The 24,379-nt window shown below is 40.7% G+C and overlaps 1 long non-coding RNA gene and 1 other non-coding gene across 2 annotated transcripts; one reads left to right on the top strand and one right to left on the bottom strand.

The window, feature by feature from the left end:
• Positions 1–13,222: 13,222 nt before the first annotated feature.
• Positions 13,223–13,307, bottom strand: LOC147352769 (small nucleolar RNA Z195/SNORD33/SNORD32 family). Its single transcript, XR_015148513.1, has one exon. It is a non-coding gene; the product is annotated as a small nucleolar RNA Z195/SNORD33/SNORD32 family (small nucleolar RNA).
• A 2,633-nt stretch (positions 13,308–15,940) lies between these two features.
• On the top strand, positions 15,941–24,077 carry LOC147352768 (uncharacterized). Its single transcript, XR_015146957.1, has 2 exons — positions 15,941–17,916; positions 23,024–24,077. It is a non-coding gene; the product is annotated as an uncharacterized LOC147352768 (long non-coding RNA).
• Positions 24,078–24,379: the final 302 nt, after the last annotated feature.

The following is a 24,379-nucleotide window of genomic DNA, read 5'->3' as shown; positions in this document are numbered from 1 at the left end:
AATAACCTCAGATATGCAGATGGCACCACCCTTATGGCAGAAAGTGAAGAGGAACTCAAAACCCTCTTGATGAAAGTGAAAGTGGAGGGTGAAAAAGCTGGCTTAGCTCAACATTCAGAAAACGAAGACCATGGCATCTGGTCACATCACTTCATGGGAAATATATGGGGGAACAGTGGAAACAGTGTCAGACTTTATTTTTTGGGGCTTCCAAAATCCCTGCAGATGGTGACTGCAGCCATGAAATTAAAAGACGCTTACTCCTTGGAAGGAAAATTATGACCACCCTAGATAGCACATTGAAAAGCAGAGACATTACTTTGCCAACAAAGGTCCGTCTAGTCAAGGCTATGGTTTTTCCAGTGGTCATGTATGGATGTGAGAGTTGGACTGTGATGAAAGCTGAGCACCAAAGAATTGATGCTTTTGAACTGTGGTGTTGGAGAAGACTCTTGAGAGTCCCTTGGACTGTAAGGAGATCCAACCGGTCCATTCTGAAGGAGTTCAGTCCTGGGATTTCTTTGGAAGGAATGATGCTAAAGCTGAAACTCCAGCGTTTTGGCCACCTCATGTGAAGAGTTGACTCATTGAGAAAGACTCTGATGTTGGGAGGGATTGCGGGCAGGAGGAGAAGGGGACGACAGAGGATGAGATGGCTCGATGGCATCACTGACTCAATGGACGTGAGTCTGAATGAACTCCGGGAGTTGGTGATGGACAGGGAGGCCTGGTGTGCTGTGATTCATGGGGTAGCAAAGAGTCGGACACGACTGAGTGACTGCACTGAACTGAACTTATGCCCAAACTTCTAACCAAGAAATGGTTCAGCTATAGGAGCCAATTAAACTACTACAAAACATTCCTTCATCTATAAAACGAACCTTTTTGTTTTTCCTTTGCCAACTAAAAATTGTCACTCGCCACCTGGCACTACAAGAGTCCCCAGTTACTGCAGTCACTGCCCTTCAATAGACCTTGCAAGGAGTTCAGGGCAGAGATTAGGAATGAAGCATTTGTTGCTCTGGTTTTTGCATAGTTGGATATTTTCAGGAGAAGATTTTATTAGCCCAATTTCCTGCTTTTACTTATATCTAGAAAATCACTAAGACTATTATTGGACATCCGTTCCACATGAATAGCAGCAATCTTTCTGAGACTAGTGGAAACCCTCTGCCAAAATGTTTGCTTGACTTCACATATCCCCCTTCACTAAAATCACATATATATTGACCTCCCTTGCCTACTTTTCAGAGCAGTTCCTCAGAGATATCCGAGAGGCTGAACCCTGGGCTATAGTTCTCATTATGTCTCAAGTAAAACTTAACTCACAGCTCTCACATGGTGCTTTTTTTTTTGACAACTTTGGCAATCAACAAAGAGACCCAGAGCAGACTTGTTGCCCTCTTCTGAACTTTATGAAGAAGCCGAGGTTGTACCAATAGAGACCTTCTGTGCCTATCGACCTTCTCAGAGAGTTCAGATGATTTAGAGTGAGTCTCTCTTGGTTCTTGCATCTTGCTTATAGGTTGATGATCTTGAGTTCTATTTGGTGGTCTATAATAGGTATCTGTTTCCACTGTTTCCCCATCTATTTCCCATGAAGTGATGGGACCAGATGCCATGATCTTCGTTTTCTGAATGTTGAGTTTTAAGCCAACTTTTTCACCCTCCTCTTTCACTTTCATCAAGAGGCGTTTGAGTTCCTCTTCACTTTCTGCCATAAGGGTGGTGTCATCTGCATATCTCAGGTTATTGATATTTCTCTGGGCAATCTTGATTCCAGCTTGTGTTTCTTCCAATCCAGTGTTTCTCATGATGTACTCTGTATATAAGTTAAATAAGCAGGGTGACAATATACAGCCTTGACGAACTCCTTTTCTTATTTGGAACCAGTCTGTTGTTCCATGTCCAGTTCTAACTATTGCCTCCTGACCTGTATATAAATTTCTCAAGAGCAGATCAGGTGGTCTGGTATTCCCATCTCTTTCAGAATATTCCACAGTTTATTGTGATCCATGCAGTCAAAGGCTTTGAAATAGTCAATAAAGCAGAAATAGATGATTTTCTGAAACTCTCTTGCTTTTTCGACGATCCAGCAGATGTTGGCAATTTGATCTCTAGTTCCTCTGCGTTTTCTAAAACCAGCTTGAAAATCTGGAAGCTCACGGTTCAGATATTGCTGAAGCCTGCCTTGGAAACACAGTGGAAACAGTGTCAGACTTTATTTTTCTGGGCTCCAAATCACTACAGATGGTGACTGCAGCCATGAAATTAAAAGATACTTACTCCTTGGAAGGAAAGTTACGACCAACCTAGATAGCATATTCAAAAGCAGAGATATTACTTTGCCAACAAAAGTTCGTCTAGTCAAAACTATGGTTTTTCCTGTGGTCATGTATGGATGTGAGAGTTGGACTGTGAAGAAGGCTAGCACCGAAGAATTGATGCTTTTGAACTGTGGTGTTGGAGAAGACTCTTGAGAGTCCCTTGGACTGCAAGGAAATCCATCCAGTCCATTCTGAAGGAGATCAGCCCTGGGATTTCTTTGGAAGGAATGATGCTAACGCTGAAACTCCAGTACTTTGGCCACCTCATGCGAAGAGTTGACTCATTGGAAAAGACTCTAATGCTGGGAGGGATTGGGGGCAAGAGGAGAAGGGGACGACAGAGGATGAGATGGCTTGATGGCATCACTGACTTGATGGACATGAGTCTGAGTGAACTCCGGGAGTTGGTGATGGACAGGGAGGGCTGGTGTACTGCGATTGATGTGGTTGCAGAGAGTCAGACACGACTGAGCGACTGATCTGATCTGAATAGGTATCTGGCCCCCAGTTGAAAGATACTGGGGGGAGGGGAACAACTGAAAGGCACTGCGGAAATTGCATACCCAGTTGAAAGAAATTAGTTTGCTCAGTTCAACGACACTGAATGACCTTGGACTGAGTGTTAAGATAGGAGGCTGATCTGACATATTTCCTCAATTGACTCTATACATGGACATCACCAGATGGTCAACACCGAAATAAGATTATGTTGTTTGCAGCCAAAGATGGAGAAGCTCTATACAGTCAGCAAAAACAAGACCAGAAGCTGACTGTGGCTCAGATCATGAACTCCTTATTTAAGTTGAAGAAAGTATGGAAAACCACTAGACCATGCAGGTATGACCTAAATAAAATCCCTTATGATTATACAGTGGAAGTGAGAAATAGATTTAACGGCCTAGATCTGATAGATAGAGTGCCTGATGAACTGTGGAATGAGGTTCGTGACATTGTACAGGAGACAGGGATCAAGACCATCCCCATGGAAAAGAAATGCAAAAAAGCAAAATGGCTGTCTGGGGAGGCCTTACAAATAGCTGTGAAAAGAAGAGAAGCGAAAAGCAAAGGAGAAAAGGAAAGATATAAGCATCTGAATGCAGAGTTCCAAAGAATAGCAAGAAGAGATAAGAAAGCCTTCTTCAGCGATCAATGCAAAGAAATAGAGGAAAACAACAGAATGGGAAAGACTAGAGATCTCTTCAAGAAAACTAGAGATACTAAGGGACCATTTCATGCAAAGATGGGCTCAATAAAGGACAGAAATGCTATGGACCTAAGAGAAGCAGAAGATATTAAGAAGAGATGGCTAGAATACACAGAAGAACTGTACAAAAAAGATCTTCACGACCCAGATAATCACGATGGTGTGATCACTGACCTAGAGCCAGACATCCTGGAATGTGAAGTCAAGTGGGCCTTTGAAAACATCACTAGGAACAAAGCTAGTGGAGGTGATGCAATTCCAGTGGAGCTATTTCAAATCCTGAAAGATGATGCTGTGAAAGTGCTGCACTTAATATGCCAACAAATTTGGAAAACTCGGCAGTGGCCACAGGACTGGAAAAGGTCAGTTTTCATTCCAATCCCAAAGAAAGGGAATGCCAAAGAATGCTCAAACTACCGCACAATTGCACTCGTCTCACACGCTAGTAAAGTAATGCTCAAAATTCTCCAAGCCAGGCTTCAGCAATATGTGAAGCGTGAACTTCCAGATGTTCAAGCTGGTTTTCGAAAAGGCAGAGGAACCAGAGATCAAATTGCCAACATCTGCTGGATCATGGAAAAAGCAAGAGAGTTCCAGAAAAACATCTCTTTCTGCTTTATTGACTATGCCAAAGCCTTTGACTGTGTGGATCGCAATAAACTGTGGAAAATTCTGAAAGAGATGGGAATACCAGACCACCTGATCTGCCTCTTGAGAAATTTATATACGGGTCAGGAAGCAACAGTTAGAACTGGACATGGAACAACAGACTGGTTCCAAATAAGAAAAGGAGTTCGTCAAGGCTGTATATTGTCACCCTGCTTATTTAACTTATATACAGAGTACATCATGAGAAATCCTGGACTGGAGGAAACACAAGCTGGAATCAAGAATGCCCAGAGAAATATCAATAACCTGAGATATGCAGATGACACCACCCTTATGGCAGAAAGTGAAGAAGAACTCAAAAGCCTCCTGATGAAAGTGAAAGGGGAGAGTGAAAAAGTTGGCTTAAAGCTCAATATTAAGAAAGAATGCAAGGGGATCCAACCCGTCCATTCTGATGGAGATCAGCCCTGGGATTTCTTTGGAAGGAATGATGCTAAAGCTGAATCTCCAGTACTTTGGCCACCTCATGTGAAGAGTTGATTGACTGGAAAAAACTCTGATGCTGGGAGGGATTGGGGGCAGGAGGAGAAGGGGACGACAGAGGATGAGATGGCTGGATGGCATCACTGACTCGATGGACATGAGTCTGGGTGAACTCCGGGAGTTGGTGATGGATAGGGAGGCCTGGCGTGCTTCGATTTTTGGAGTCACAAGGAGTCAGACACGAGTGAGCGACTGAACTGAACTAAACTGATAAAGGCAGTCCCAGTCCATTCTGGATTTCTTTAGAAATGTCCTGTTTGGGGCCTCACTCAGTGTAAGCAAGCTTTCACATTGGATTTACCAGGATCAGTTTAACTAGAAAATCCCTCATTAGTTCCTAAAAATAGCATCAGTAATTGTGTGAATGAGTAAGGAAAATTTTTGCCAAATAAGTAAACAAATACAAGGATGACTCTACACTGAAGTCAGATATAAACTTGAAAGCTGAGATAGTATTCAAATGGATTGCTTCAAAGTGTCCAGATATTTAGTGCTAAGTACATTAGTTATTTAGTTGTAACTAAATAATTATTCATTTATTATTTGCATTTTTCCAGGATTCTTTGGGTGGTGGGCATCCTGTAGGCTCTGCAATGGCTTTACCTAGTAAGAAACACATATTTATTGAACACTTAATTTGTATTATATTCTTATATACTTTTTATAGGTTTATTTTTTATTCAATACTCATAAGTAATCCAACAAGTAGATGTCAGACAGTGTTGATATACAAATGAAGAGATTAAGTGACTTGTTTGGGGAAGTCACCATTTGGAAAATGGTGAAACTAGAACCAAAGCCTGTTTAAAGATTACCTCCTAATTCCTGTGCATTATCGTTTCTGTGTTCAGATGATATGCACTCTTTCTGTTGCTCATAGGAATTTACAGTCACAAGAGAATAAACTCTGGGTTTGGACAAGCTGGTTTTGCCAGAAAAAACATACAATCACCTTCCCACAGAACCTCTGTAGTGACCCATTGATGAGAATAGGATCAGTTCAAGAAACTGTTTGGAAACATTTTTATTCACTTAAAAACTTTGATGTTCTCGATGTGGATGGGTGTTGGGAAAGGGAGCCATTTGCCAAGCAGAACTGAGGTCAAACTAGAACTATTTATCTTAATGAACTTATCTTATGGAACAGTGCAAAGAACAGATCTCTCGCTTTCTTTCTTTAGATAGAAATTTTAAAGTCTTGTTTCACAAAGGTACCTTTCTGTCTCCTTCTTGTTTACTTAAATAAACTACATAGGAAACAGGCATTATTGTCTTTGTGAAGGCAATTGTAAAACTTGGTAAAACTAAAGACCCTAAGATAGCACATGGCCAAAGGATGAAAACGCATTTTCTTTCCTCCTTCTCACTGAGGGCTCCAAGTCCACTTTGAACTCCAACGGACTACAGAGCCTGGTCAGTAAGTTTGCCATTGGCATCTCTGGATGACTTCTAACTTGAGGGGTTCCGTGATCTCAGCGGGGCCTCTCTCCTCTGATTTATTTCTATTTATTTTCTAAGGTAAACTTAGTTTGGAAAATTTTCTTTACAGTTCTGATATGACTCGTTCTTTCTTTCTAGGGTTACAGGGTAAGGTTTTGGATCGTTTCCACAACAAAATTAACATTTCTGACTCTTCACTCTTGTGCAATGAAAGCAACCATAAACTGAAAATCAGAAAATCTGAGTTTTTTTTTTATTTAAATTTATTTATTTATTTATTTTAGATTTTATTTATTTTTTTTCAATATTGTAAATTTTATTTTATTTTTAAACTTTACATAATTGTATTAGTTTTGCCATATATCAAAATGAATCTGCCACAGGTATACATGTGTTCCCCATCCTGAACCCTCCTCCCTCCTGCCTCCCATACCATCCCTCTGAATTGTCCCAGTGCACTAGTCCCAAGCATCCAGTATCGTGCATCGAACCTGGACTGATATCTTGTTTCATACATAATATTTTACATGTTTCAATGCCATTCTCCCAAATCTTCCCACCCTCTCCCTCTCCCACAGAGTCCATAAGACTGTTCTATACATCAGTGTCTCTTTTGCTGTCTCGTACACAGGGTTATTGTTACCATCTTTCTAAATTCCATATATATGCGTTAGTATACTGTATTTATGTTTTTCCTTCTGGCTTACTTCACTCTGTATAACAGGCTCCAGTTTCATCCACCTCATTAGAACTGATTCAAATGTATTCTTTTTAATGGCTGAGTAATACTCCATTGTGTATATGTACCACAGCTTTCTTATCCATTCATCTGCTGATGGACATCTAGGTTGCTTCCATGTCCTGGCTATTATAAACAGTGCTGCAATGAACATTGGGGTACATGTGTCTCTTTCCCTTCTGGTTTCCTCAGTGTGTATGCCCAGCAGTGGGATTGCTGGATCATAAGGCAGTTCTATTTCCAGTTTTTTAAGGAATCTCCACACTGTTCTCCATAGTGGCTGTACTAGTTTGCATTCCCACCAACAGTGTAAGAGGGTTCCCCTTTCTCCACACCCTCTCCAGCATTTATTATTTGTAGACTTTTGGATCTCAGCCATTCTGACTGGTGTGAAATGGTACCTCATAGTGGTTTTGATTTGCATTTCTCTGATAATGAGTGATGTTGAGCATCTTTTCATGTGTTTGTTAGCCATCTGTATGTCTTCTTTGGAGAAATGTCTATTTAGTTCTTTGGCCCATTTTTTGATTGGGTCATTTATTTTTCTGGAGTTAAGCTGTAGGAGTTGCTTGTATATTTTTGAGATTAGTTGTTTGTCAGTTGTTTCATTTGCTATTATTTTCTCCCATTCTGAAGGCTGCCTTTTCACCTTGCTAATAGTTTCCTTTGATGTGCAGAGGCCTTTAAGGTTAATTAGGTCCCATTTGTTTATTTTTGCTTTTATTTCCAATATTCTGGGAGGTGGGTAATAGAGGATCCTGCTGTGATGTATGTCAGAGTGTTTTGCCTATGTTCTCCTCTAGGTGTTTTATAGTTTCCAAGAAGAAGATATAACAATTATAAATATATATGCACCCAACATGGGAGCACCGCAGTATGTAAGACAAATGCTAACAAGTATGAAAGGAAACATTAACAATAACACAATAATAGTGGGAGACTTTAATACCCCACTCACACCTATGGATAGATCAACTAAACAGAAAATTAACAAGGAAACACAAACTTTAAACGATACAATAGACCAGTTAGACCTAATTGATATCTATAGGACATTTCATCCCAAAACAATGAATTTCACCTTTTTCTCAAGCGCACATAGAACCTTCTCCAGGATAGATCACATCCTCGGCCATAAAGCTAGCCTTGGTAAATTCAAAAAAATAGAAATCATTCCAAGCATCTTTTCTGACTACAATACAGTAATATTAGATCTCAACTACAGGAGAAAAACTATTAAAAATTCCAACATATGGAGGCTGAACAACACTCTGCTGAATAACCAACAAATCACAGAAGAAATCAAGAAAGAAATCAAAATTTGCACAGAAACAAATGAAAATGAAAACACAACAACCCAAAACCTGTCGGACATGGTAAATTTACTTTAATTAGAGGCTAATTACTTTACAATATTGTATTGGTTTTGCCATACATCAACATGAATGAGTTTGAAGCTTTTTTCCTCTTTGTGGCCTTGGGCAAGACACCCAACCTCTGAGTCCAATCTGTCAGATTTCAGGGTCCTGTCTTGTAGATTCTTTACTATTCTTTTCTTTCTATTTTAAAAATCCTATTTGGGCATCTATAATTTCCCATATCGTTATCAGAGAACATAGATGAGACGACTAAGGGAAAGAGCTAACAAAACTACCCAAGCTCTCATGGTATGACTGATGGGGAAGCCCAGGGATGATCTCTTTGGGGACAGGAAGCAAGTACTGCTGTGTCTGCAAGGTTTGGGGACACAGAATTTTTCAAGTTGGAGAAGCAATTGGGATCCCCAAGAACTGCCCAGAAAGTGTCACATGGAGTGTGCACTTCTTCAGTGCTTCTCCCATCCCAGGAATCCAGGAAGAGTAGCTCTCCTGCTGTGTGACTTGTACTAAAGCAGTAGATTCCTATATAAGCACCCAGTTCAGAACAGAGAAAAGAATTAGTCTACTTAGTTAGTCTCTTTCTGAAATTCCTTTTTATTTTCTTTGAGTTTGCAATTTTACCACTGTCAAATATATTCTGTATACCAGTGAGGAGTTGGATTACCTGCTTTAGAATTGCACGGAGTACTTATAAAAAGTACTGGTTTCAGGGCTCTACCCTAGACCTACTGTGTTCCTGCATCAGGATATTTGTGCATGTGTGTGTATGTTGGTAGATCTGGAATCTGTATTTTTTATTCATACCCCAAATGAAGTTTGAGATCTTCTGCTCAACACTAATATAACAAACTATTGAGTGCATGAGCTGACACCTCTCTGATTAATACCATCAATGGTTCCACTTCATTGAAGAGTCACCTTCAGCTTAGATCAAATTACAGATATCTGTGCAATAGACTATTTCATGTGACTCTCACCTATTGGTTCTTTTGGATACTCGGGATGCTATTTACTCATTTTTCCTGAAACTTCAAGCATCACCTGCTCCCCTGATAAATCTTCCACCATCTTAGGACCAGGCGGAGTTGAGTTCCTTACACTGTATCCCTATACTGCTCTATGCTAGGGTTTCTCAACCTAGGCTCTTTGGACATTTGCGGCTGGATAGCTCTTTGCTGTGGGAGGCTGTCTTGTTTATTGATGAATCTTAGCAGCATTCTTTGCTCTACCCAGGAGATGCCAGTAGCAGTTCCCGAGTTGTGAGAACCGGAAATGTCTTCAGGCACCACCAAATGTCTCTTGAGGAGCAAAGCTGTACCTGGTTGTGGGCACTGCCCTAGACTTACAAACATCATAGCCCGAGCCAAGTCATGTGGGAAGTTGCTGCTCGTTTATCTCCTCTGAGATCCCGAGTTCCAGAGTCGAGGTTTTGCCTAGTGTATCCTTGTGTCCCCAGTGCCAACGCATAGCACCTTAAACCTAAAAAAAAAAAAAAAAAAGTCTATTTATTTGTCAGGCCTTCACTGTTGTCTCTTGTTGTGTCATGAGGGATCTTTCGTGTGGCGCGTGGACTCCAGAATGTGAGGGCTTCAGCAGTTGCCGCGCACAGGCTTCATTGCTCCGAGGCATGTGAGAGCTTATCTCCCCAACCAGGGATCTCAGCTGCGTCCCCTGCAGGTCCCCTGCAGCTGAGCAGGTGGGTTGTTAAGCACTGGGCCTCCAGGGAAGTCCCCTTAGCAAAACTTGACTGACGCACTGGGTGTCAGAAGAGTTACATTTTAGCTTATCTTGGTGGGCTCTATGTTTCAGATATGGCGACGCTGGACAAACCAGTTAGCATCCCTGTGCCTCAGTTTCCCTCACTTGTAACCCTCAGCCTTGTGCCTTTGCGTTCCCCATGGATGGAATGAGAACAGGTCTGTAAAAGTGAAAAGTGGAGAAGGAAGCCTGCTGAAGGCAATGTGAGGAAGACAGGGTGCTCTCATGTTTTCTCCAGACACAAAGCTTGGGGAGTACTGAAAATTCAGGTTATACAAACAGTACAGTGCCCTGTACCAATATCTGGAGGAGATCTTTAATCTGGAGCATTATAAACACGAGGAGCTTTGTTAAAATGAACAGACTGTGGAAACCTTAAAGGCTCAACTCCCTGCCCCAGATAGGCCTTGTGGGTCTAATAAGGACCCAGCCGGGCCTGAGGGGGGCCCTCTCTGCCCAAGTCCGGTCCAGTGTTCTCTGCCCTCCAGGGGCTGTCAAAACCTTTCCTTAGCCCCGTTCTGTTCTGTTCTGTGCTGGGGCTCCCTTGTTTCCTGGCCTTGAATGTCAGTGCAGGAAGTTACCAGGTTTCACATCTGTAATGGCACAGAATACGTGGCATTAATAAGGGAGCCTCTTGACTCTTTATAAAGATTTTTTCCTCTAGTACACCCTATGGAATTCCTCTCCAGTTATTTATTACCTTCAGGAAGGGTCTCCCCCCACTCTGTCTCTCTTTCTTTGCTTACCTACTTTATGACTTCCTTTACATCCTGGGCATTCCATCGCTGTGGTCTCTGTGCTGTCCCAGCACTGTGGTGGGCTGGTTTATATACCTCCCTCCCTTTTTTAACAGAATGAATTAGTTTCCATGTTGAGTTCAGCTGAGAAAAACCTCTGCTGCATGGAAACATAGGCTCTGATACTTGTGTGTGTGTGTGTGTGTGTGTGTGTGTGTGTCTGTGTGTGTGTGTGTGTGTGTGTATGCCACCATCAACTCCCCTCTAGCTGCGGTTGGCCAAATCTTTTCCATTAATTATTTCACATCCCAAGCATGAAGGCTACAAAAGCACTCACAAATTGTAAAACTACACAGCCATGTCAAAAAGTCCTGAATGCATATACTGTCAGGGCTACAAGAGAGCTTGGTTACCATTTAATCTAGCTCTTCCATTTGAAGTTTGTGACTACTGAAGCCTGACTTCCTCAGAGTATTTTCTTTGCAGTCTGACCATCTTAAAAAACTACCCTGAATCATTCTGTTCCTCTTTAAATTTATCACAGATAATCTCTATATTCAAACTGTTTATGTACTTCATGATCCTTCTCTAAGCTTAAAATAATAATTTCCTTTCAATACAGGGCTTGGAGATATCTCCTCTGAAAGAAGTGGTAGGTGTTTCTAAAATGGTGAGGTCTATGTATTTTTACAGTAACACATGGTTTAGAGCAATGAACAGGATGTTTTTCCCATTGTCGTCATTGTTCAGTCCCTAAGCAGACTCTTTGTGACCCCATAGACTAAAAGCATTCCAGGTTTCCCTGTCCTTCACTAGCTCCTGGAGTTAAATCAAAGTCATGTCCATTGAGTCGGTGATGCCATCCAACCATCTCATCCTCTGTCATCCCTTTCTCCTTCTGCCTTCAATCTTTCCCAGCATCATGTCTTTTCCAATGAGACAGCTCTTCGTATCAGGTGGCCAAAGTATTGGAGCTTCAGCTATGGCATCAGTCCTTCCAATAAATATTCAGGGTTGATTTCCTTTTGGATTGACTGGTTTTATCCTTGCAGCCCAAGGGACTCTCAAGAGTCTTCTCCAGCACCACAATTAGAAAAGCGTCAATTCTTTGTCCCTCAGCCTTCTTTGCAGCCTAAATCTCACATCTGTAAGTGACTACAGGAAACACTATAGCTTTGAGTCTATGGGCCTTTGTCTGCAAAGTGATGTCTCTGCTGTTTAATATGCTGTCTGGGTTTGTTATAGCTTTTCTTCCAAGGAGTAAGCATCTTTTAATTCTGTGACTGCAGTCACTGTCTGCAGTGATTTTTGAGCTCAAGAAAATAAATATGTCACTGTTTCCACTTTTCCCCATCTCAGTCAGTTCAGTTGCTCAATTGTGTCTGACTCTTTGTGACCACATGGACTGCAGCATGCCAGGCTTCCCTGTCCTTCACCAACTCCTGGAGCCTGCTCAAACTCATGTCCATCGAGTCGGTGATGCCATCCCACCATCTCATCCTCTGTCATTCCCTTCTCCTCCTGCCCTCAATCTTTCCCAAAATCAGGGTCTTTTCCAAGGAGTCAGTTCTTTGCATCAGGTGGCCAAAGTATTGGAGTTTCAGTTTCAGCATCAGTCCTTCCAATCAATATTGAGGACTGATTTTCTTGAAGATGGACTGGTTGGACCTTCTTGCAAGACTCTCAAGAGTCTTCTTTAGCACTCAGCTTTCTTTATAGTCCACCTTTCACATCCATACATCACTACTGGAAAAACCATAGCTTTGAATAGATGGACATTTGTTGGCAAAATAATGTCTGCTTTTTAATATGCCATCTAGGTTTGTCGTAGGTTTTCTTCCAAGGAGCAAGCATCTTTTAATTTCATGGCTGCAGTCACCATCTGCAGTGATTTTGGAACCCCCCAAAATAAAGTCTGTCACTATTTCCACTGTTTCCCCATCTATTTGCCATGAAGAGATGGGATGGGATGCCACACACCTGCTACTAGGTTATCTGAAGAGCTCATGGACAGTTTTGGGGTTTTATTTTTTAAAAAGGAATAAGCAGTCTGTTTTATTGAGTGCCCAGAGTAGGATCCATGGGTATTGAGGATCTCTGGGAACTTGTAGATTTCCTTCTCTGTTCTTTTTGTCCTGCTTCCATAGCCTCATGAGCTGCTGCTTCTTGTGGAAATAGATCTTGACCTTCTTCTTCCTCTTCTGCTCCAGGGTGGCTGTAACTGCCTGGTTCTCCACCCAGCCTCCTGAGCCAGGTGCCCTAGGTAGGGAAACTTCTGCATAAGGTTCAGACGCATGACTCAGAGAGCAGCAGGAACATCATCCACTTTTTTTCATGGAGTACTGGGATCCCTCAAATGCCCCGAGGCAGTCCAGAGCAGCCTGGCCTCGTGTGGTCCTGGGGGCAACATGCCTGTGGGCAGAGACAGCAGGCTTGCTCAGTGGGGCATGCGAAGACATTGCTGCCCCTGCCAAGCAGGCGGGGTGGTGGCCACAGATGGCGGTGCCTGTGGACTCATCTCATGAGAGGGAAACTTGAACATGAGTGGGAAAAATCCTCATCACTGGCCTCCTGGACAGCTTGATTGAAAAGCTTGACAGCCTAAGATCCCAATGTTATTCATTGCTGATCAAGAATAGTGTGTCCTTGGGAATTTCAGAGGTAAAAATTACAATGAGGAGGGAGAGACTGGTATAGGATTTCGAACTTTTTTTGAGCACCCACCTTGAAGAAAAAGCTGAGAATTAATAGTCCTCTCCCTGCCCTGTACACTGTTCCAAACTCATTCTACCGAAAAATTCTTCATGTTTATGGTTTTATTTTTCATTTTACTTTTTTAAATTTATTTTAATTGGAGGCTAATTACTTTACAATATTGTATTGTTTTTACCATACATCAACATGAATCCAGCACGGGTGTACATGTGTTCCCAATCCTGAATCCCCCTCCCAAAAATTACATTTTAATTTAGGTCTTTAAGAAAGAAGTTGGTTCCTTTTAAACTTTTCAGAGTAGTCTGAGAAATGCTATATTAATGCATCTGAGGAAAAAATAGGAAAACAAGATTTTTTACAGTTTTGTTTTTCAATCAATACTTAAAACAGTGACCAGAAGCAAAAACTCACTGGTGCATCCCCAAGCAGGATTCTAGGCCAGTCAGATTCATCTTCCCCGCCCCTCCCCAAGCTGTGGACTCCACGCCGCCTCTGCAGGCCCCTAGAACAGATAAATAATGTAGGACAAAATGAGCAGACTTATGATGGGCTTCACTGGTGGCCAGATGGTAAAGAATCTGCCTGCAATGCCTGAGACCTGAGTTTTATCCCAGGGTTGGGAAGATCCTCTAAAGAAGGGAATGGCTACCCACTCCAGTATTCTTGCCTGGATAATTCTGTGGACAGAGGAGCCTGGCAGGCTACAGTCCATGGGGTCGCAAAGAGTCAGACATGACTGAGCGACTTTCATTCACTTCACTTCACTTCATGATGGCAAAGAGCATCAGGAAGAAACTATCCACCACTGTGGCAAAGAGGCCTCTGGATTCCTGAGAGATGTGAGCTGTGAGTGTGGAGTTTGCAGTCAGTGGAGAGAAATGACTCACTCTCCCCTGTCCCACTCAACCCCCTTTGCCCCTCCCCTCCCAGGGCCTTTGACAAAGGGATGCTGCTGCCCTTTCAGCTGATTTCCCTCCTCTCTCCCTTGCACAGCCAACCAGTCACAAATCTGGGGAAGTAACCAGGGAACTGCTCCATACAGACCAAGCAGAAGTGAAGAGACTAAATTTCTCACTAGAAACCCAGTCCCATCCCTTTGTATCTACATGAAGTCTGCATGACATGCACATAGGAGGAGATCTCATCTGTATCCAGATGCCTTAGGAATGATTCCTCCTGAATGAGTTTCTTCTCCCTGTTCCCTCTTGCACTCTGTGAAAATTATCTCAGAACAATGATGGTTGGGAATTGGAATGGGCCAAGAATTGGCAAGCAGTAAATGTCATGTCACAGCAGACATTGACAAAGGTCCCATGTGAGTCTCAGCTGGCATCTCTGGAGATAGAGTTAACACTGACGGGACAGATTTTGCGTAAATGATGTAATTTTTTTTTCAAAGAACGATTTGACTTATTTAAACCAAAATTAACAAAAAAGCTCGAATTCACCTATGACACCCAATCCAAACACAAATCTGTCCTCTGTATCTATGAGCTTGCTGTCTTTTGCTAAATAAGTACTTAAAAGAACAAGAGTACCACCATCCACAATCATGATTACTTTTTAAAAGAGAGACCACTTGAGAGCAAAAACAAGAAATAGGACATATCCTCTCCACACTGCTTTTATTTTTCATATTTTTTTCAGTGCGTCTCTCCAAATCAGCTCAGGTCAGTTCAGCCGCTCAGTCGTGTCCTACTCTTTGCGACCCCATGGACTGCAGCACGCCAGACTTCTTGGTTCATCACCAACTCCTGGACCTTGCTCAAACTCATGTCCATCGAGTCGCTGATGCCATCCAACCATCTCATCCTCTGTCAACCCCTTCTCCTCTTGCCTTCAACCTTGCCTAGCATCAGAATTTTTTTCAGTGAGTCAGTTCTTCCCATCAGGTGGCCAAAGTATCGGATTTCAGTTTCAGCATGAGTCTTTCCAATGAATATTCAGGGTTGATTTCCTTTAGGATTGACTGGTTTGACCTCCTTGCAGTCCAAGTGACTCTCAAGAGTCTTCTCCAATACCACAGTTCAAAAGCATCAATTTTACACCACTCAGCTTTCTTTATGGTCCAACTCTCTCATCCATACATGACTACTGGAAAAATCATGGCTTTGACTAGACTGATCTTTGTCAGCAAAGTAATATCTCTGCTTTTAATATGGTGTCTAGTTTTGTCATAGCTTTTTCCCAAGGAGAAAGTGTCTTTTAATTTTGTGGCTGCAGTCACCATCTGCAGTGATTTTGGAACCCCCCAAAATAAAGTCTGTCACTGTTTCCATTGTTTTCCCATCTATTTGCCATGAAGTGATGGGACTGGATGCCATGATCTTCATTTCTTGAATGTTGAGTTTTAAGCCAGTTTTTTCACTCTCCTCTCTTACTGTCATCAAGAGGCTCTTTATTTCCTCTTCACTTTCTGCCATAAGGTTGGTGTCATCTGCATATCTAAGGTTATTGATATTCTACTGGCTATCTTTATTCCAGCTTTTGCTTCATCCAGCCTGGCATTTTGCATGATGTACTCTGCATATAAGTTAAATAAGCAAGGTGATAATAAACAGCTTTGATGTATTCCTTTCCCAATTTGGAACCAGTCTGTTGCTCCATGTCCAGTTCTGTTGTTTTTTGATCTGCATACAGATTTCTCGAGAGGCACGTAAGGTGGTCTGGTATTTGCATCTCTTTAAGAATTTTCCACAATTTGTTGTGATCTACCCAGTCAAAGACTTAGTCAGTGAAGCAGAAGTAGGTGTTTTTCTGGAACTCTTTTAATTTTTCTCTGATTCTACAGATGTTGGCAATTTGATCTCTGGTTTCTCTGCCTTTTCTAAATCCTGCTTGCACATCTGGAAGTTCTTGGTTCATGTACTGTTGAAGCCTAGTTGGAGAATTTTGATCATGACCTTGCTAGCATGTGAAATAAGTGCAATTGTGCAGCAGTTTGAACATTCTTTGGCATTGGAATTAAAACTAACCTTTTCCAGTCCTGTGGCCATTGCTGAGTTTTCCAAATTTGCTGGCATATTGAGTGCAGCACATTAAGAGCATGGTCTTATAGGATTTGAAATACCTCAGCTGGAATTCAATCACCTCCACTAGCTTTGTTTGTAATGATGCTTCCTAAGGCCCACTTGACTTCACAATCCAGGATATCTGGCCCTTGGTGAGTGATCACACCATTGTGATAATCTGGACCATTAAGATCTCTTTTGTATATTTCTTCTATGTATTCTTGCCACCTTTCTGAATATCTTCTGCTTCTTTTAGGTCCATACCATTTCTCTCCTTTATTGTGTTCATCTTTGTATGAAATGTCCCTTGGTATCTCTAATTTTCTTCAAGAGATCTCTAGTCTTTCCCATTCTATTGTTTTCTCTATTTCTTTGCATTGATCACTGAGGAAGGCTTTCTTATTGCTCCTTGCTATTCTTTGGAACTCTGCATCCAAATGGATATATCTTTTTTTTTTTTCTTCTTTGCCTTTCACTTCTCTTCTTTTCTCAGCTCTTTCTAAGGCATCCTCAGATAATCATTTTTCCCTTTTGAATTTCCTTTTCTTAGGGATAGTCTTGATCACCACATCTTGTACAATTTCCCAAATCGCCATCCATAGTTCTTCAGGTACTCTGTCTATCAGATCTAATTCCTTCAATTTGTTTGTCACTTCCACTGTATAATCATAAGATACCTGAATGGTCTAGTGGTTTTCTCTACTTTCCTCAGTATAAGTCTGAATTTGCAATAAGGAGTTCATGATCTGAGCCACAGTCAGCTCCCGGTCTTGTTTTAGCTGTCTGTATAGAGCTTCTCAATCTTTGACTGCAAAGAATATAATTAGTCTGATTTCAGCATTGCCGATCTGATAATGTACATGTGTAGAGTCATTTTTTTTGTCTTTGGAAGAGGGATTTTTCTGTGACCAGTGTGTTCTTTTGGCAAAACTCTGTTGACCTTTGCTCTGCTTCATTTTGTCCTCCACGGCCAAACTTGCCTGTTGTTGGGATGCACAGTGCAAATAGACTTGAAGGAGAAGGTCCGTGGGAAGATGGCGAAGGGCCAGAAGTACCCAGGCATTGTGTACTGATTGCTGAAGAACATTTTCTGCCTTTGGCTATGCTTGGCACCAAGATTTAACAGTTAAACATTAAAGACGTTGCTTGAGAAAATGGGTTATGGATAAATACATGGGTCATTAAGAATGCACTGTTCCTTGAAGTATCTTTTACTGATTATGTTTTAGCCTCGTACATGCTCTGCTGGCTGTACGCTCTAAGCTCTTTGTTCCTCATTCCTATAAAAAGCCTCGACTGCAGAAATAAACTTTTCAGTCCTAGCAGAGACTGTCCAAGTGTTGTTCTTTCAGGTTCGCCGTTTCCAAGTCCCGGAGGGAAAACTCCAACAAGTGGCGCCAAGAACAGGGACTTGATAGGAAGACTGAACAAAGCGGTGAGCCCTGCAGAAAGAGGTAAGCAGGATGGGACAACATAGCAGTAAGATTCCTTTCACTTTCTGAAACAAAATGGTATTAATGTTTCAAGAGATCAGTTGAATGACTGCTATCATATTTTACTGCAACATAATTCATAGTTCCCAGAAGAGGGGACACTCAATCTAGACATATGGAAAAGGGTTAAGAATAATGTTTTGCAAACATATTGGCAAGGAGTCCATATTCCCCATCAATGGTGGGTTACATGGTCACTCAAACGGGCTATCACAGAACAAATTGAAGGGCATAATGTTGATTTGGAAGTAAAAACTGTTCAGTCTTTACATGAATATGAGCTTAAGGAACAAGATATGCAAGGTGCTTTGAAATATAAGAATGTTATGCTCAATCAAACACAATCCTTAGAAAAACAGCTTGGAGACATATTTATCCAGGATGTATCAAAACTGAAACCTCTTAGAGCAGAGGTCATTTCATTCAACGAACAGCCCAAATCTGAGGTTTTTCCTTCCTCTCCGCCTGTAGCAGCAATTGCTAAGTTTGCCTGTTCTAATCATTTCACTCTTCCTTGGGAGATACTTGTGCTTTCGCTTTCCCAATACAGTTTGATCAGCCTGCCCAAGGCCAAAATGCTTAGGCTGGTTTAGATTTTGATATGTTATCTAGCTTTAAGAAAGCATGCACTCTATGTGGACCTACTTCTCCTTACTGTGTAGAATTCCTCAGAGGATGGGCTGATCATTGGATACCATATGATTTTTTTTTTTCAAGTAGCAAAGATGATTCTAAATCCTCAACAATTACTTCAATGGCAAATATAGGTTAACAAAAAAGCCCAACAAATGATGATTGACCAGCAATCTCATAGTAATCCTGCCAATTTAACTTATGATATATTTACTGGAATGGGAACCATGGCTGATATGACTGCGCAATTAGCTAATATTACCCCTCAGATGTTACATTTCATTAGAGAAATTTCTTACAGAGCGTGGGTAAAGGTTGATAATATTAACTCTGATGTTTCATTTGTCAAGATTACCCAGGGACATGAAGAAGAATATACCCAATTTATAGAAAAATTAAAGAATGCCATAAAAATATCTATCAAAGATGAAACCTTACAAAATATTATTTTAAAGCAACTTGCCTTTGAAAATGCTAATGAAGAATGTCAATCCATGCTTAGGCCAATTCCAGAAACTAGTTCTCTTATGGAATATCTGAAAGCTTATAGAGATATCAAATCTATGTCCCATAGAACAAAATTAACGGCACTAGAAACTTTTAATATGCAAAAGGCTGCTAATGTTAATGTTTTAACTGCAAGAAGGCCAACCATATGAAAAAACAATGCCACATGCCAATGCAGACAGCTAAAAATAATAATACTTCTAATTAAAAAAGGCCCCCAAGAATTTGCCAAAGTGTAAAAGGGGATTCCATTAGTTGAATAAATGTTATTCCAAATTCAATAAGGATGGAAACACATTGACACCAGAGGCACAACAAAAACGACAGGGAAACTAATAAAGGGGCTATCCTCTAGCCCCACTACAAAAGGAGGACCCAACATTATGACACTGCAAACAACTACATCTAAGAGTGCTTGCATTGATATACCTAGTCCTTTTGATATGGAATTAATAGAATTATACAATCCTCATAAAATCCCCACTGGATATTATGGTCTGATCCCACTCAGAATATTTGGACTAATTTTGGGACATAACAGCTATACAATGAAAGGTTTAATAATGTTGACTGGAGTTATAGATGAAAATTGTGAAGGAGAGATACATGTCATGGTTAATATTGTAAAATCAAGAAAAATGTATCTACAAAAAGGGGAACACTTTGCACAATTATTACTTTTGTCATATGTCAAACCAATGAGGACATCTGATAAAATTAGGCAGGGAGATTTTGATAGCACCAATCTTACCACCACACTATCTACCTTATTAAAGGAACATCAAAAGCCTATCCTTACACTAAAGATACGAGGAAAAAATTTCACAGATATATTGGATACAGGAGCCAACATTTCCATTATTAGAACTGAAGAATGGCCCCTTGAATGGGGTAAGACTATGGCTCCTTCCAGACTATTGGGGATAAATAAGGCTGATGCTACACAAACTTTCGTCAATACATCCTATTTACAAGCTTATGGTCCTAATCAAATTGTAGCTTATATTAAACCATATATTACAAATATCCCTATTAATTTATGAGGAAGGGATTTTTCTCGAACAAACAAAAGCCACAATTTCTCTAAATGAGCCTTTTTTGATGGGGGCCATTGAGTTAACACTGCTGCCTCTCGATTGGGAATCTGATGCCCCAGTATGGGCCACCTCAGTGGCCCCTGACTAAAGAAAAGTTGGCAACTCTCACATAATTAATGAATGAGTAATTACAGAAAAATCACATAGAGCCTTCATTTTTCCCATGGAACTCTCCCATTTTTATATAAAAAAAATCAAGAAAATGGCAAATATTGATAGATTTAAGAAATGTTAATAATACTATGATTCCTATGGGGCCATTACAACCTGGATTGCCCTCCCCTTCCATGGTACTGAAAGGCTAATCTATAATTATTATTGATTTACAAGACTGTTTTTTTTTTTTTTTTTTTTTACTGTATCTTTGCATCCTAAAAATAGAAAACATTTGCTTTTTCAGTTCCTTCTATAAATCACATGGCTCCTGTTAAAAGATTTCAATGGAAGGTTTTACTTCAGGGAATGATGAACTCTCCTACTATTTGCCAATATCTCATATCTGTTTTATTACAACCTGCTAGAGATAAATATCCTACTGCTTTCATAATTCATTATATGGATGATTTACTACTCTCCATGGAATCTGAACTTTGTTTATAACAGTTATATGATGAAGTCACTACCACTCTTCAAAATCATGGCCTACTTGTTATGCCAGATAAAATTCAACTGAAAGCACCCTTTAATTACCTAGGACATATTATGGAAGAATCTAAGATAAAACCTCAAAAAACTCAAATCTCTGTACATTCTCTATGCACATTAAATGATTTTCAAAAATTGATGGGAGATATTAATTGGCTTCGGCCATCTATTGGCCTTCCCACCTATGCATTACAAAATTTATTTTAAATTTTATAGGGGCCTCCTGACCCTAATAGTCCTAGACAACTAACAAAAGAAACAAAAGAAGAATTAAAAATTATTGAAAAACGCATTCAGCAATCTTTCTCAACTTGGCTGGACCATACCCAACTGGTCTATTTATATATATTTCCCACCAAACATTCACCTACTGCAATCATAGCTCAAAACAGCCCAATAGAATGGGTATATCTACATACTAAACAGTCAAAGAAAATAGTATCATACATTAAGAAAATAGGGCAAATAATTGTATCAAGAAGGACCCATATACAAACCTTAACTGGATTTGATCCTTATGCAGTACATGTCCCCTTGACAAAAAAGGAATTACAAATTGCCTTACAATATAATATGACCATGCAAATAGCATTAAATGATTTTCAAAATGTTATCTCATTCCATTTGTCAAAAGGAAAATTATGGAACTTCCTACAATTTACTAAATTTATAGTAACTAATATCATTGTGTCCCAGCCTATTTCAAATGCACCTACCTGTTTCATTGATGGCAACAAGAAAGGCATAGCTGGGATCGTCAGCCCTGATATCAAAGAGAAATTACCTACTACCTATTCTTCAAGACAAAGAATTAAATTATATGCTTTATATGCTCTTTTGTCTCTTCAACCATTATCCTTCAATGTATATCAGATCAGATCAGTTGCTCAGTCGTGTCCGACTCTTTGGGACCCCATGAATCGTAGCATGCCAGGCCTCCCTGTCCATCACCAACTCCCAGAGTTCACTCAGACTCATGCCCATCGAGTCAGTGATGCCATCCAGCCATCTCATCCTCTGTCGTCCCCTTCTCCTCCTGCCCCCAATCCCTCCCAGCATCAGAGTCTTTTCCAATGAGTCAACTCTTCGCATGAGGTGGCCAAACTACTGGAGTTTCAGCTTTAGCATCATTCCCTCCTAAGAAATCCCAGGGCTATCTCCTTTAGAACGGACTGATTGGTTCTCCTTGCAGTATATACTGCAATGTATATACTGATTCCAAATACCTTGCTTCCCTTTTCCCCGATTTTGTTACCACCTTTCTATACAACCTAGATAAAGAATTATATATTCTTTTTTCAAAGACTCAAGCCTTAATTCGATCACATATGGAACCTTTCTTCATTGCACATATACGTGCCCATTCAGGTTTACCTGGCCCCCTGGCAACAGGAAATGATGCTATTGATAGGTTCATAGCTCCTGTCTTTACATCTGCTATGGACGAACACCCTAATCTTCATACCAATGTTAAAAGATTGCACTCTAAATACCATATTCCCCTCAAAGAAATGAGACATCATTAAATCCTATGACATCTATGCTCTTCTGCACTTACGTACCACAGTTTCAGGAATTAATCCTCATGGGCAACAGCCTAACTCCCTTTGGCAATCTGACTTCACTCATTGCTCCTTAGGAAAGTTTTCTTTGCTTTTTACCTCAATTGATACATTTTCAGGCTTTGTATGGGCACTGCCTGTCTCTTCAGAATCCAACAAACACGCCATTTCCACACTTTAACTCACCTTCCCTGTTATGGGAATACCTTCGGTCTTAAAAACAGATAATGGGCCTGCATTTACCTCTCACTCCTTTCGTTCATTTCTAATGGAATGGAATATAACACACATCACGGGGATACCCTACAATCCCCATGGTCAAACAATTATCGAAAGAGCCCATCGTACTCTTAAAACTCATTTATTAAAACAGAAAAGGGGAATATGGAAGAGGAGATACACTTCTTATCCTATGAACCCTCAATTGTTATTATCTTTAACTCTTTATCCTTAAATTTTTTAAATTTACTAAAAGATAGTTCTGATACTCTTGCAGACATTTTGCAGAGGAAAACAGTAAGAAACCGTTAGAAGCCAACACACCAATATGGTATAAGCAGTTTAATCAATGGTTGCCAGGAATCTTACGACTCCTAGGCAGAGGTTACGGTCTTGTCTTTGCAGATGGAGAAGAAATCTGGGTTCCACTTCGCCATGTCCGTTACCGAGAAGGACCCTGAGACCAGACTCCCCCGACAGGTGACGCAGCTGATGCGAAGGGTCTTGTCAATGACCATAGAGAAGCCGAAGAGAAAACGTCAACGTCTGAACCCCTACCGTAGGACCTGAGCAATGGCATGTGTGGACGATTCCTACTGCATTGGAGCGCTTTGCCAATGTGTATGGGACTGCAAAAGCCTTAAAAACCTCAAAACTCTACCTTTTTATACAATAGTACAGGTTATATCCAATCTTGTGTGCACCTCCCATACATGTTTCTTGTAGGTAATTTCTATACAGATCTTTCTGCTAAGATTGTTAACTGTACAGCATGTGCCTTGTATACGTGTTTAAACCATACTATTTCATATCATTATGTCAACATTGCAATAGTCAAGCAAAGATCTGATTTGTGGCTTCCTGTTAACCTAACAGAACCATGGACTGACTCTGTATTTCTCTCAGTTTTGCTCAAATATGGCTTAAGAAGGTCAAAGCACATAATAGGATGAATTGTTGCTGGCATTCTTAGTCTAATATCTATTGTTACAGTAGGAACCCTATCTGGTATGGCACTACACAATTCTATACAGATGTCTCTACTCAAAACTCCGTGCCTCCTACGACGGAGTCCAACTAGCAGCTGCCGTGCTTAAACTAAAAACAAAAGGAGGATATGTTGGGAGGCACAGTGCAAAATAACCTTGAAGGAGAAGGTCCGTGGGAAAATGGTGAAGGGCCAGAGGTACCCAGGCATTGTGTACCGATTGCCGAAGAACATTTTCTGCCTTTGGCTATGCTCGGCGCCAAGATTTAACAATTAAACGTTAAAGACGCTGCTTGAGAAAATGGGGCATGGATAAATACATGGGTCATTAAGAATGCGCTGTTCCTTGAAGTATTTTTTCTGATTATGTCTTAGCCTCGTACGTGCTCTGCTGGCCGTATGCTCTAAGCTCTTTGTTCCTCGTTCCTATAAAAAGGCTCGACTGCAGAAATAAACTTTTCAGTCCTAGCAGAGACTGTCCAAGTGCTGTTCTTTCAGGTTTGCCGTTTCCAAGTCCCGGAGAGAAAACTCCAACACCTGTTACTCTAGGTGTCTCTTGACTTCCTACTTTTGCTTTCCAGTCCACTATGATGAAAAGGATATATATATATATATATATATATTGGTGTTAGTTCTAGAAGGTCTTGTAGGTCTTCATAGAACCATTCAAATTCAGCTTCTTCGGCATTAGTGGTTGGCGCATGGACTTGGATTACTGATATTGAAGAGTTAGCCCAGAAAATGAACATAGATAATTCTCTTGCTTTTGAAAT

Source organism: Bos grunniens, chromosome 19, assembly GCF_055505025.1.
Source record: "Bos grunniens cultivar Pamir isolate PY7600 chromosome 19, Bosgru_T2T1.0, whole genome shotgun sequence".
NCBI classification, from domain to species: Eukaryota; Metazoa; Chordata; class Mammalia; order Artiodactyla; family Bovidae; genus Bos; species Bos grunniens.
The sequence above is the reverse complement of the archived record's forward strand: the minus strand, read 5'-3'. Positions and strand labels throughout refer to the sequence as shown.